The 14,639-nt window shown below is 37.5% G+C and overlaps 1 pseudogene; it reads left to right on the top strand.

Moving 5' to 3' along the window:
• Positions 1-6,239: 6,239 nt before the first annotated feature.
• Positions 6,240-11,532, top strand: LOC118836683 (annotated as a pseudogene).
• The last annotated feature ends 3,107 nt before the right edge of the window (positions 11,533-14,639 follow it).

Raw genomic sequence — 14,639 nt, 5'->3', positions numbered from 1 at the left:
CAACTTACTAGCTTTTTCCCACTGGCACCTGCAAAATGGACTGAGAATCAGGAAGACCTGAATTCAAATCCTGTAGATGCTTAGAAATTTTGTGAACCTGGCACAGGGTTGTTGTGAGGATCAAATTACATAAACAAACATGTATATATATATATGTATATATATGCATGCATATCTAAGTTACAAATTATATAAAAATATATTACATATGTGAATACATAATTGTATATGACACCTTGCATACCTTAAAGTCTTACATAGATGTTAACTATTATTATTCATTACATAAACTTATTTTCTATTTGATTTGGTTCCCCTACTGAGTTTTCAGTATTTCTCTACCTCATCTTACATCACCTTACCACAGAAGACTCCTCACCCTGGAAATTCATTCCCCCCTGGGCTTCTTATACTGGCGTTCTACTTCACATCTGCAGGCCCTTTCCTCTGACTGGCTGGTTCCTGTCAGAACCTCGATTTTAAGGAAATCATCCAGGTTTGGTGTGTCTTACTCCACTCCTCATTCTCTGCCTTTCTTTACCATGACCTAGTGGAGAACCTCCCTTCATCACCTCTTTTAACCTTTTTTTTATGGGTTATCTTCCGCTATTAGAATGAAAACTCCTTGAAGGCAGGGACTGTCTTTGTAGGCTGAGCACTTTATCTGGTGTTTAATAAATATTCACTGAGTTGATATTTAACTGTTTCACCCTCACTTCCCTGATTAATATACATTGAACAAATATGTATTAAACACTCACTGTGTGTCAAGTACGGGATTAGGCTGGGTACCGGGAATACAAAGACAAAACAGTCTCTGCCCTCAAGGAGCTTATATTTTATTGGAATCAATGTCACAAAAAATTAAAGACAAAATGCATGTAAAGTAATCTGGGGAGGCAGTGGTAGTGAAGGGTTTTGCCTTTGCCTCGGTAGTATGTAAGTTGAGCTTTGAGGGAAGGCTACGTATTTTATGATGTGCGGAGGAGGGAGTGCATTCTAGGCATAAGGAACCACTTGTACCCAGGAATAAAAATGGAATGTTGTGCCGGGGAAAATGAAAGCCAAGCAGTTTATTGGAACAGAGAGTGCATGAAAAGAGTAATGTAGAATAAGTCTAGATAGATAGTCTGGAGCTAGCACATTTTGTTCTAGAGGGGAGAGGGAATCACTGGTGCTTCTGGAGTAGGCAAGTGACATAGTCAGACTTGCACTGCTGGAATATCGGTTTGGATGGTTTGGAGAAGGGAAGAGAGGAGGCAGAGAGGCTGATTCGGAGGCTATTAAAATAGTCCAGGGAAAAGGTGATGAAGGTCTGAATTTGGGTGTCAATGCTGCACTTGGAGAGAAGGGGATGGATGCAAAAGAGAGTTTTCTTTTGTTCATGCCAGTTCTTCTGCCTGGAGTGTTCTAACTCACCCTTGTCTTTCAAAATTGCATTAATTGGCATAAAGCCTAGCTCAAATACAGCCCCCTACCACATCATGCCTTCTCTAATTTTACCAGTTGGAATTTTTCTCTCCCTTGAAACCTGCAACACTTTGTACTTTTCATGGAACATTACTCTCGACTTGTATTAACAATAATGCGATTTATTCTTTATCTTTTCTTATGGATTGTAAGCTACTTGAGGGCAAGAATCACATCCTGTTCATCTTTGTATCTTCTACTTCTGTAGAGTCTTGTACATTACAGATGCTCAGAAATTACTTTTTGAGTGAAATGAAAGACTGTAAAAAATGAATAGCTAAAATTTGTACAGGGCTTTAAGATTTGCAAAGCTCTTTATATACACCATCTCATTTGATCATTTACATCAGTCCTAGGGGATAGTGCTATATCATCCCCATTTTAAAGAAGAAGAAACTGGCAGATTATGTGACAGTCACATGGAGTCTGAAGCAGAATTCAGACAGTTCTTCCAGACTTCCAGTCTAGTGCTCTACTTACTTTATCCCCTAGATGTGTAGTATATAACTAATTCTCTGTGTGTCTACATGCAGACAGATCAAAAGAGCAGGGGTCAGCAACTTCTTTTGCCCTGAAAGACAACAAAAGGATGAGTGTCTTAAAGTGATGGGATGGGAGAAGGGAAGAGAGACAAAGGGGGGAAAGGGGCATGGGAGAATAGAAGAAGAGAGGGAAAATGGTATAAAAAATGGAGAAGTGTTAAGTGCCACCTAATATGACCTTATGTTCCATTCAGTTCTCACCTCCCACAGCTGAAGAGCCTATACCACAAAATGGGAAACTCAATCAAAGGCTTTAGGAAAAGGGACTAAGTGTGACCTAAATAAAAACACACCCCTATGCAATTCTGTTTATCTCTCTGGCTCTCAGCTTCCTGAGGGGGATGGATGAGATGACCTTTGAGGTCTCTTCTAGCTAGAGAGCCTATCTGGATCCTATTTTCCTCTAAGATAACAGAAACAGATGAATAGAAATTGAGATAGGGCTTTAGTTGACCAGCTAGAAATCTTTGACTCCAACTTATTTTCAGAATAGTAGACCTGACAAAGTTCCTAAGGAGCAACCCCATGAGGGAGAAAATATAAGCGATAATTGCATGGGAAGGGAAATTTTCTACCTTCTTTATGCCTCTGGCTTTGTAACTATCTGGTCCTGTCATTTGAAAAAAATAACCATTTGTTAAAATATAGGGTTCAGTAATCATAAAAGCATGGTATCCTCCCACACTGTGCAAAAATAAAAGCCTATATGTGTCAAGGGGTTTTGATGATACAAACCAACTCCTTGAGTTTCACTCTTGAGGCTTAATATGTCTCTAGGACCCTGGCTGAAATTATAGCTTTATAATGTTAGGATAAGTATATATATTATCTTTTATGTAAATTACAGTATGAGGCAGTGTTATTTTTTAACATAATCTAAATTTATTCTTATATTAAATGATATTGAATCCAAGGAAGAACACTTCACTGATTCTTAGCAATAAACCAAGATGTAGAATATACAGGAGTCATATTGCTCTCAGAGGGCTTACATTTAGTACAAATTTAAACCAAAGAAAAGTAATGGATTATGAAATCATGTTTTGAAGTTTTTTTTGAAGTAAGAAAAAACTAATGCAAAGACATTCTTTCCAGATCTCCTGTACGTGAAATCACAATTGATCATGTGTCAATCAAATCTTTTTTTCTTTCCAGCAGAATTGAATGATAAATATGCATTCGTTCATTCTAATAATCCATGAAATTAGCTTCATTGAGTTGCAAAATGAATGAGAACACTAGGTAAACCTTTTTTTTCAAATCCAGGAGTTTTTATTGTACAGACATAGCCAAGGAATATTCCTCTGACCAAAAACAAAAAGAAATATACAAATGAAATTAAGTTAGGGTAATGGGACATATTTGATGGAATGGTCACCACTTTCCATGGGTCCATTTTGGGGATCACTGTTAGTGACAGGTCAAAACTATTCTAAGGAAATGTCTGGAGCTAAAGAATCGGAAATACTTAAGATGTTGACCCTTTAATACCTTTCTATAAAATGGGAATGATAACAAAAGCATGAAGAGACAATTACCACTAACTAGTCATAGCCAAATTCATTGGTTTTAATGAAGGCTGTGTTTTTTCCCCTTTTAACTTGAGTAAAGCCTGAATGTGGCCCACAAGCATGCATATTTATTGTATAAGGGAAGACTGGAAAGGGAAAAAAGTTAGTTAAGCTAAGAATGATAAAAAAAATGAGTAAGATACCCTTAAGAAATGCAAAACAAACTTGTGTAGGAAATGTATTTTTATAATTTGTGTAGTTTTTTCACTCTATGCATATATATATATACATGTATACATGGTTATATACACAAACTTATAGATACATATATACAGATATACACATGCACACATACACAAAATACACATATCTTTCCTTTCAAAGAGATTTCATTTTAGCAGAGTGGCATATTCAAAATTGGCGTCTATTAGGACAAATATAGTATTTACTAGAATGTATATGATATTTCACCATTAACTGTATGCTTTTAAGACACATTGTTCTCACTGGAGGAGGTAATATTTAATTTCTGTTCTTTGGAGACCTCTGTGGCCTTGAAGTTAGAATAATTTAATACTTGGAAGTATCTTACCTTACGGGCCTCAAGGCATTGTCTAGACTAGCCAAGGTGACACCAGATTCTTGGTGCTATGGTATTTAGCATGGACTAGGCTATTAATTTTTATAGTATTTTCTGAGTATCAGAAAATGATTTTAAACACTATTCCCTTTTGAGTGCAATTTGATTTGAGAAGGGTTTCTTTTAGAGAGAATTCATAGAGGTTTAAGTTATTCAGGTACCAAAAAGATCTTGGTAATGAGGTTGCTTCGCCTGTGAAGGAATTCCATGCCGTATCACTAAAAGACAGAATTCTGGTGAGATTTCAGTATAGCTATGAAAAGCCCATTCGGTTCACTTGTGTGATCTTTAATATTTGGATTGTGTGAAAAATTTGGGGTCTTGGATTTTCCCCAGCACTGTATTGTGTTATGGCTTCTATCTGAAAAAGAGAAGAATAAGCTGAGTGGGCAAATCAGATAGAATTCTTTTATGAATGTAAATAATCTATTGTTTAAAAACCCTAAGAGAAACTGAAGGATTCTCTTCCCATTCTTTTAATAATAAATAGCAATGTACAGAGAATCTCTGCTCCTCTTTGAATCTCTGTTTAAGACCTTAAGATTCAATTTAGAGAATCATGTCCTGTACAACCTAACTTTGAAACCTCAGTAGTCTCAAACTTCTCTCTCTTTTCCTGCTAATACTAGCTTCAAAAACACTCCAACTTTACAACAGTTGGAACTGTGCAAAGGTTGGCTCAAGAGGTAGTAGGCCCCTCTTCCTTGTAGGTCTTCAAGCAATGACTGGATGATCCCTTGTCAGGTCTGTATAATGATCTCTTTCATATATGGTTGGACTAGATAGACACTGAATTTTGGTAATTTCGTGATCCCTCGTGGGTTTGTGACTTATGAGTAACTTACATTATTTATTTGCTTGTTTTGCTCCCTGTAGTTCAGCTAATTTAAAATTAATTTTGAGACTTATTTGGCCTAAAGCAATCCATGGTATCATGTGCTTCCAACTTATCCTGTACATATTTCATTGTACATAGTTAATTGTATGTTGTCTCCTCAACTGGACTGTGAACTCTTGGATGAAGGACTGCTTTTGTCCTTTTTCGTGTTATCAGAGTTTAACACAGTGAGTAACACATAGTAGGTGCTCAAACAAATGCTTATTGACTTGACTATTACCCAGTCCAGGACTGTGAGAGACCTGGGGCCCTTAACTGACCTGTTTGATTTAGTCTGCTGCCCAGACTAATCCCCAAATTAGGTTGGGGTGGAGGAGGAAGGGAGATATTTTCTTCTCTCAATGTCCTTCAATAAAAGTGGAGCTTATTTGAGGTGCCAGATGGGCAGCCCCGGAAAACAATGATCCCCCTTTTTTAAACCTACAAATGGATGTAAGCAAGGCAGAAGTGAGGGCCAACTTTCCTGCCCTATCCTGAAGGAACTGATTCTGAACAGAAAGAGGGTAGTTTGTTCAGGGTCACGGACCTTTTCAAGCTTTGTTCTTTCTTTTGAGACTTCCACCAAAGCTGCCAAGGACGTGCTTGTTGGTGATTTTGGTTGTAGGGATACCTTGCCAATAGAAACTGGACAAGATCCACTAATTCATTTCCCATCAAACACTGAGAGCTTGGTCACCAAGCATTTCAGACTTATGGTTCCCAACAGTGTCACTTAGGTTCAAATCACTGTCCATGACCTCCTCCTAAAAATCTTTTAACTGTATCACAAAGGGACAGGCTGTGGAAACATAGGACAATATGCCCATTTTTATAATCAACTAATAAAAAGTGTTACTAATGGCTCTTTAGTAATTAGACAAATTGGTTCACTTGAACGAATATTCATTTGGATAGAGTTCATTTCAATAAATATCTACAATAATGACTAACTTGAGTACTCCCTGTCTCCCCTAACCCAGTTCCCTGAATAAACATCTATATTCTCTGCTCCTTAAACTTACTCAAGAAAATAGTTATTTGGGAAGTTGGCTGAGTGGTTATGTTAAATTTAGTGTAATTCTATAAAGGATCAGAGAGGTTAGATATTAATTTATCTTGCATCTGTTCTCACACTAACCTAATGTGCAAAAAAGAATTGAATTTGACATTAAGAATAAAGAGCAAAATGGTTAAGTAAAATGGACACAGATCTGAATTCGGAGTCAAAGGATCTGGGTGCTTTGCCATTTACTATCTATGAAGCCTTGGGTCAGTCACGTGATCTCTCTGGGCTTCAGTTTCCTCAACGGTAAAACGAGGGAGTTGGATTTGAAGAACCGTGGGATCTTCTCTAGTTTTAAATCTATTAAAATCTGTATTAAATTGAAAGGTAGCTTCATTTATTTCTTTAAATAAAATTATTTTTCATTTGTTTGAAAATGAGTCAGTTTGGGTATGGGGATTTTGTTAATGATCAAACCTGTGCAGTTGAAACTATAACTAGACCATAAATACATCTCCTCAAAAGGAAAGGAACAAAAAGGAATTGTCAAGTCAGTGGTTCCATATACATGTTATCTAAACCATCCAAACTGGACCCACTGATTGGAACACTAAGATGGTTTCACTTTTTTTCTTATGTTATTAAATGTGACTTATTCTGTTCTTCTGTTATCTTCCTATTCCTCATAAGACATACTACCTATGAAGGCAAAGACTTGTGCAAAAATGTTAGCACTTGAGCCTTTCTTCTTCTTCTTCTTTTCTATGGTCTTCCTATGCTTGCACTTTTAAAGGTGAGGGCATATTTTGTCAAATGCCGTTAATAATTTGGGACTGACCTCTAATTGAAATATCAGTTAAACAATAGCTTAGAATTCAAGTCTTGAGAAGATGCCTCAACATGTTTATCTCTGCTATCAAGGCAGTCTCTGTGCCAGACTGCTGAGCACTAGATAAAGATGATAAATATGACTCGTCGTGATTGTTAAGGTGGATTAAGCTCTTATAGTATTGACCTAACATGACGCAGAGATAGAAACAGTCTCTACCAAGTCAATCACCATCTACATGAAAATTAGGACAGAAAAAAAACACAAACAGAGGTTTAATAAGAGGATTAGAGTAAGGTAACTATGTACTCAAAATAGCATCAGCCAGTAAGCAATACACGTCCTTCTATAACATACATTTTCCCATAAATCACTTCCTGAACTCCAAGCTGTTGCTTATGGTGGTGATCAGACATTGTTATGTGGTCCATATAATCAGAGACTTATGAGTAGAGGGGACCCTAAAAGAGCTATGCAGTTCAAGGTTCTTGCTTTAGAGATCAGGAAACAGACTTAAAGACTTTGACCTCCTCCACATAATACAAGTAGTCAGTATCGGAGCAAGGATTTAGACTCATTTGCTTCAACTCCAAATTCAGGACAGCCTTTCCAGTCCCCTGGAGCAAAATATTGTCAACTACAATTTAATATAAAAGTCATGCAGAATAATAATAAATAATAATAATAATACAAAGTATGTAAGAGCATTGCTCAAGAAATGACCTCCAAATGTAATGGATATTTGAAGGATGTCTTGGGAAAATGTAATTCTTTCCTTCATTTTGGGGCACAGGTGAATCAGTGACTACCTTTTAACAAAGGACACTGTTGATTGTTCATTGTTTTCCTGTTACCAGTGCTGTTTATTAATAGGGAAGCAATAAGTTCTATTAAGCAAAATGTAATTCAATAGAATCAGTTTGATGATAAATGGAGCCCATGTGGTTAACTTTGTTTTGAAATTAACCTATCAGGTGCAGATCTCTGTAATTAAAGAATCCTAATTCATAATTCTCTGAATCATTGCATTTGGCAGGCAAATGGCAGTAATTTTCATTTCACAACACAGTGCCTCAGACAGTAATAAGCCAGAACTAAACAAATGCAGGTTTAATCAGGTAACAAAGCATGTCAAATACTTATCCTGAAACAAGGGAGTCTGGCACATGAAGTGTGAACTGCTGAGAAGTCCCTTGGGGAATGTTATATTCTCTGATCTGTACCTTTTCACAGCTTCTGTTGATACCCTTAAAAAGAAAAAAAAATCTCCCCCCAGAACTAGCACCAGAATTCAAAACAAATCTCTCTCAATGGGACTTCAGTGAGCCAAATATTTTTTCTCTCCCCAAAGGACACTTGAAAGAGTAGTTCTTTGTTCATCTTCATGCGATTTTGGTCCCAAACTTTACAAGAAGAGAAATTTCTCAGTATTTTATGGTTCTGCTATAAAAGAGTTTGAGTCTCACATATTCAATAGAAATCCCAACCAACTCTCCTGGAGTGGGGAAATTAGGTATTAAATTGGAATCCTGGAGTTTTACTAGATGGAGAATAAAGAGGGAAAAGAGGGTGTGGAGTTAGCTCCCATGTTTCCATGACATCTCCCAGGATACAAAGAAAGGCGACTGCCACCCAGCAGTAGTGGCAGATGGATCTTACACAGTCTTTCTAAATGGAAACTTCAAAGTATGTCTTGCAAAATTCCTGCTTTGACACCGGGCCTGATTTTGAATATTTTAGCATCCATGTATCCCTCTTAAATTTGCATAAATATTTAAAATACAGGTTATTGTAAAAGTAAGCACAGCTCTCTCTCCCTTGTCTGACCTAATTTGCTTCCCTGGCCCTTGAGCAAGGCATCAACCCCTTTAACTCACCTTGTCCTAGGTAATCTTACTCTAACATCTCACAGTGACATGGAGGTGACTCTAGATCCTTTAAGGCTATGCCAGCTTATACCAAGACAGGAAGGCTTCATATACAATATGGCAACCGAGTGTGTCATCTTGTAGAGTAGAGTCAGAACTAGGATGGGGCTAATGGGGATTTGCCCCCAGGCAACAAAATACAACAATATGCTATTTCCTCTTCCAGCATGTGGTCTCAAATATCATCATGATGATTTAGGATTTGTTTCTCAGTATCTCTTGCATATGGTGAAGTAAGGAAATTCTCTAAACTTCATAAAACCCTCCAAACCAAATCAATATACATGTTAATATTCAATAACTTTATTGAAAAATAGACCTCAAGGAGGAAAGTGAAATGTATAGCACAAAAAAATGATTCAGAATTAAAGAATGAAAAAAACCAAAGACTGGTAAATGACTCAGAAGTCTGATGCCTTTATATCATAATGGTAGACATGGGGAGCATCAAACGACATCACCAACAATGAAATTGATTATGCTGTAACAGATCAGTGTGGGAGTGATTTCAGAATTAGCTATTTGTGTGTAGTCAAACCATCAACTAGTCAGAGTTCAAGTCAAAATTTAAATTAGAAATCATAAAAAAGAGAAGCATGAAAAGATGACATAGCCTGTAATTGCAAGAGCTCACAAAATATTTAAATAGTTAAATCTAAACAAAAAGAAAGGATAAAAGTAAAAGTATTTCTTAGTGAAATTAAAAAAATTTAAACTGATCCCCATAACGAAAAAGACCAAAGGAACCCAGGAATCATCTCAGCCAGAAAACTCATTGCCAAAAAGGAGAGAAGTGACAGCCAAGGGTAACACTAGGTCAGAATACCAGCTTCCAAAACATTAGTGAGGAGGAGCATGGAAACTTATGAGCAGTATTAGCTCACAAAATAATGAAAAGGAGTGGAAGGAAAAATAAAGCTAAGGAATGCTTGGGATGAGACTGAACTAAGCCAGATCACCCCAAAGCATTTGGAAGGGGATGAACAAATAAATGTGAAATGGAATAGCTCTGTCAGCATTTCTCCAGATAACCAATAATTACCATTATTAATGAGAGTGGAAACATAACATTTGAACTCAAACACCTCAGTAGCTGATTTGCTATAGATGTGCTATATGTGGAAATGAGATTCAAGAAAATGAAGTCAGAAAGAGCAGCTAGACCTGATGAGATACAGAAAGAAGAAACACATGCTGAAGATGATACAATTCACAAGTCACCTAGGGATCAATCTTCACGATTATAGATTTAGATCTGGAAGGGCCTTAGAAGTCCCCCTAGTCTAACCCTTTTGTTTTTCAGACTCAGACCCCCAGAGGTAAAGTGTCTTGCCTGAGGTCACCTAGGTAGTCAGTGACAGAGCTGGGATCCGAACCTAGGATTTCTGACTCTAAAAATAGTCTTTCCTCTCTACCATGCTGACTCTTAAGAAGAGGGGAGATTTTTAAAGAATGAAAAGATAATTGATTGAATCATTACACAAAAACATATAAGTGGGCATACACCAGAAACTACTGATGAAAATGTTTGCTGCCTCATATCTATAAAACCTATACAAGAAGGGTCAACGTGTACATAACTCATATTAATGAAAATATGATAAGAGAATAGACAGATTCCTGGCATTTTCCCAACCTCTCTCACATACCTGAAACTCTATCCCTCCTCATCACCACCTCCTGGCTTCCTTCAAGTCTCAATTAAAATATTACCTTCTACAAGAAGCTTTCCCAATCCCCCTTAATGCTAGTACTTTCCATCTGTTGATTATTTCCAATTTATGCTCTACATATCTTATTTCTAATAATCATTTGTAATTGTCTCTCCCATTATATTATTATGTACAGTTGTTATCAGTGCACCAACTTCCAAATTTAATCCGTTATTTTCAAGAAAGACACTATTTTGACATCCATATCACAAGTTTGAATGCAATAGAGCACAATTTCAGAGCTGGACTTTAGATGTAGCAAGACACCAGAGTTATTCAGTGGAATTTACTGGATTGGGGCGATCACCATCTGATGCTGAGGCTATTGGGTTCTGTACTCGGATAGGGGTCTTTGTGAAAGATATACCAAACACTGATAAAACTCTACACAATGAAAAAAATTATAAAATGTATTCACACAGCAGTTGGTACACTGATATATCCAAGCCCAAAGGAAGAAAACTACCTTTGGAAGGCAGAATCCAGTGCAGTTTTTCTTAACTCTTAACAATGAAGAGACATCTGCTAGAGAATCCCATGATGAAGAATGACATGGTAGTTGTGATGAGCCTGAATGTGATGAGTCCAAAAATAATCCCACTGAGGAGACCCTCAAGAGCCTTTTGTATCAAAAATGTATTTTATATACCTCTGGAAAGGTTTTTCTCTCTCCGCAAAACACCTGTGTGGTGACCTTAAGACATTGAAAATTTTGAGTTCTGATGAAGTAATGCTAAGCAGTGATGGTTGTCTATCATGATTAACATTATCGATGAAGAAGACTGTAATCTGAGTGACAATGATGATCCTGTCCATAATTTGGATGGCTACAATTGGGAGGAGCATAATGGTGGTGGCTCTAATAGGACTGCCTATGATGGGGATGGCCATGAACATCATTGCCGAGTCATTGTTGTTGTTTGTCACAAATTCAGGGAATTAAACTTTTTAGTAGGCAAAACAAAATTCGCCTTGACAAAAAGAATTATTTTTTGCCTTTCTTTGTGTCTCCAGTACTGACCGAAGTGCCTAGCACATGGTGATTGCTTAAAGAATACTAGTTGGCTGACTGACTGTTTGATATGTTACTTTTAAGGAAAACCACATTTTTGTAGTCATGCTGCTGATGGAATTATAGGGAATGCAAAATCTTTTCCGTTGATATTTTTGTTGGTTAAAAAGTTGATTTCGTAACAAAATGCAGCCTTCAAGACCTTCCTCAAGATACCCATTAGTTGGAAAATGGATAAATAAGATGTGTTATGAGAATATAATAGAATATTATTACTCTGCATTAAAAATGATGCATATGATTGGCATTGAGATGCATGGGAAGATTTATATGAACTGATATAAAATTAAGTAAGCAGATCCAAGAAAACAACATACACTTTGATTACAACAATATAAATGAGAAGAAGAGCAAAGAAACTGAATGCTGCAAAATAATAATGACCAAGCCTGGACCTAAATAAGAAATATGAGAAGACACCTCTACCCCACCACTTCTTTGCAGAGGTGGGTTGGGAGGTAGGGGTGTGGGTGACTGCATATAATGTCAGACTTTTTCGATATGCTGTTTAGTTTTACCGAACTTCTTTTAAAAATTTCTTTTCATCTTTATTGTAAAGGTTGACTCTCTGGGAGATATATATTGGAAAATGGGGTGAAATAGAAACAATGGTATCAATAGGAATTTATTTTTTAAAAGACTCTCCTCCAACGAAGTGTCTCACAGGTAAATATTAAAGATCCCTTGATAAATGCAGTCACAGATACAACTTTGTTCAGTGCCCTGCTCCTCCAATTATCAATAGGCATAAGGCATAAAAAAAATGCTCACTAAAGATGTTTACCACTATCATAGAGGATGTCCTGTGCAAAGTCCAAACAGAAGAGGTGTCCCCTTTACATAATAAAATTCTTCGGCTGCAGTTTTTTGCAAATGGCACTTTTAATTCCATTAAACCTCATGACACCATATGGCCCCTTCAATAAAACCCAAAGCCACTAAAAAGAGACAAATCTAGCAATCCATTTGGATAAAAATACATTAATGCACAGAGAAGCCAATTGAGTTAATCCATCCATATACTTATTATATTATAGACAAGGCATTGACGTTGGATGATAATCTGTGCCTGAAACTAAATAGGAAGAAAAAAATTTCTAGGAAGTCATTTACTAAGGATGCTTATATGGTTATGAATCATGAAACATAATCTCAGAGGGAACAAAATTTCAGGCAGCCTAGAGGACAATGAAGACATCACGGTGGGTGTAAGCCATTTGCAAAATATTACCAATAATGACATGAACACAAGAAATATTTTAAAACATATCTCCAAAGACATATATGACTGGAAAAGGAGGTGGATTGGTCTTGCAACCAAAGTGAGGAATCGATAGCCCAAGTATTGCATCAGCAATTAAATATTAAAATCAAAGTCCCAGCACATTAGGTAGGTCTGGTATAGAGGATATGTGCAAGGACAGAGACAAAATTCATGCAGGATGAGGAGACATTTGCACCAATGGAGAGAGTACCTCCATATTGATGAGTTCACCGATCATCATCAAAGTATCTATTGGGAAGAAGCCAGAAATGACCAGAGCTGTTTGTCATTGGTAGTTATGGGTAAGTGCCATGTTAAGTGATGACTAATGTAAACCCTTCCCTTCAACCTTTTCAGTGCGATAGCCAGTGGGGTAGGAAGGTGTCTAGGTTTATTCTTGCTCCTCTCCCAGCAATATACAGAATTCTTCTAAAATTTTATCTAGTATGACCACTGGGCCAACTCAATTTATGACTGTTAATGTGTTAATATCCCTCAAGACTCTTCGATGATGTCAGTGGTTATTTACGGTAAATGGGGGTGGGGGCGAGGGTTTTAAGGCATATATTCCATCTTCATGGTTGTCTCAGGAAAACCCCTTGCCCTTGAGCCACTCATCATAAGGTGTAAATGGGGTAGAAAGTATCAATCAGGGGCTGACAAGGCATCAACAGACTGACAGGGTGGCTCCAGCCCACTTTAGGGGGAGGGAAAAGTAACAGATAAAAGGGGAATAAAACACAGCACATCTGTTAAAACAGACTGAAAATGTCAGCTTTTGGAATTCCATTCACATGCTTCCTGCTGAGGCAGAGAGGTTCAGCTCACTAGGCTCTCCAGGTGTCAAACCTCTTCTGTAACTTTCCTGGAGCAGCCCCAACAGAAAGTCTGGAAATGTGAGTCCTGACTTCTCCACCCTGGGCTGACATATATATAGAGAAGGACGTGAGTCCATGTTGCTCTGTTGGTTCTGGGATCCCAAGGAAACTTTACTAGGAGGGCCACTCTTTCTTTTGAATTGTCAATCCCTGGAGAGCATCTGCAAGACAGAAGTGTATCTTTCCAGAGCATCATTTTTGCTGGCTTGTAAAAAGGTGCATTGATGAATAGCTTTTGCACAATCTCTTGGAAAACTTGGTGAACTTTTCTGGTTTTGAAAGCATGTGAAAATTCTCTAACCGATGTGACCCAAACAACAGCAATAATAATAATTTTAAAAGGTTTTCAAAGTGATCCACATACATTTTATTTGTTATTTAGGCTCCACAATGAACCCAAAAGAAGAGAATTCTAGATCTCACCAAATGGAAATTCCCCAAAGTCCTTCACATAGCAAAGTAGGGATAGAGGCATGAAAGAAAATGCCAGCTTCTCTACATATCTCTCCTTCCCAAAGTCTTTCTCCCGTCATGGACTTGTAGAGACATTGGAATTACCAGTCTCCTGTCTCAAAACTGGAAGCAAGAAGAGCCCAGATTTCTTTTCTCTCCAGCTTTCATTAGCCCTGTCTGCCCCTCATGGAGGTAAGTAATCGATGTCCATCAAAGAAGAAAGAGTTTCGTACAATTGGCCCTTGAGACAATACTTTTTAGCTGGCTCCAGTTTAGTATTGTTTCATTTCGCTGTTGCTAGATTAAATCTTGCAGGCACAGGACTAGAAGGCTGGGGTGGGGGGCAGGGAAGGGGAGAGAAGGAGGAGTTCCTTGATCCTCTGTTCATCTGTGGGCTACTCCGACTAAAAAGCAGGAAGGAATCCTGAGGGTGAATGGTTTTCTCTTGCTTCCTTGATCC

Source organism: Trichosurus vulpecula, chromosome 2 (assembly GCF_011100635.1).
Source record: "Trichosurus vulpecula isolate mTriVul1 chromosome 2, mTriVul1.pri, whole genome shotgun sequence".
Classification (NCBI taxonomy): Eukaryota; Metazoa; Chordata; class Mammalia; order Diprotodontia; family Phalangeridae; genus Trichosurus; species Trichosurus vulpecula.
This window is presented reverse-complemented; position numbering and strand designations above follow the sequence as displayed.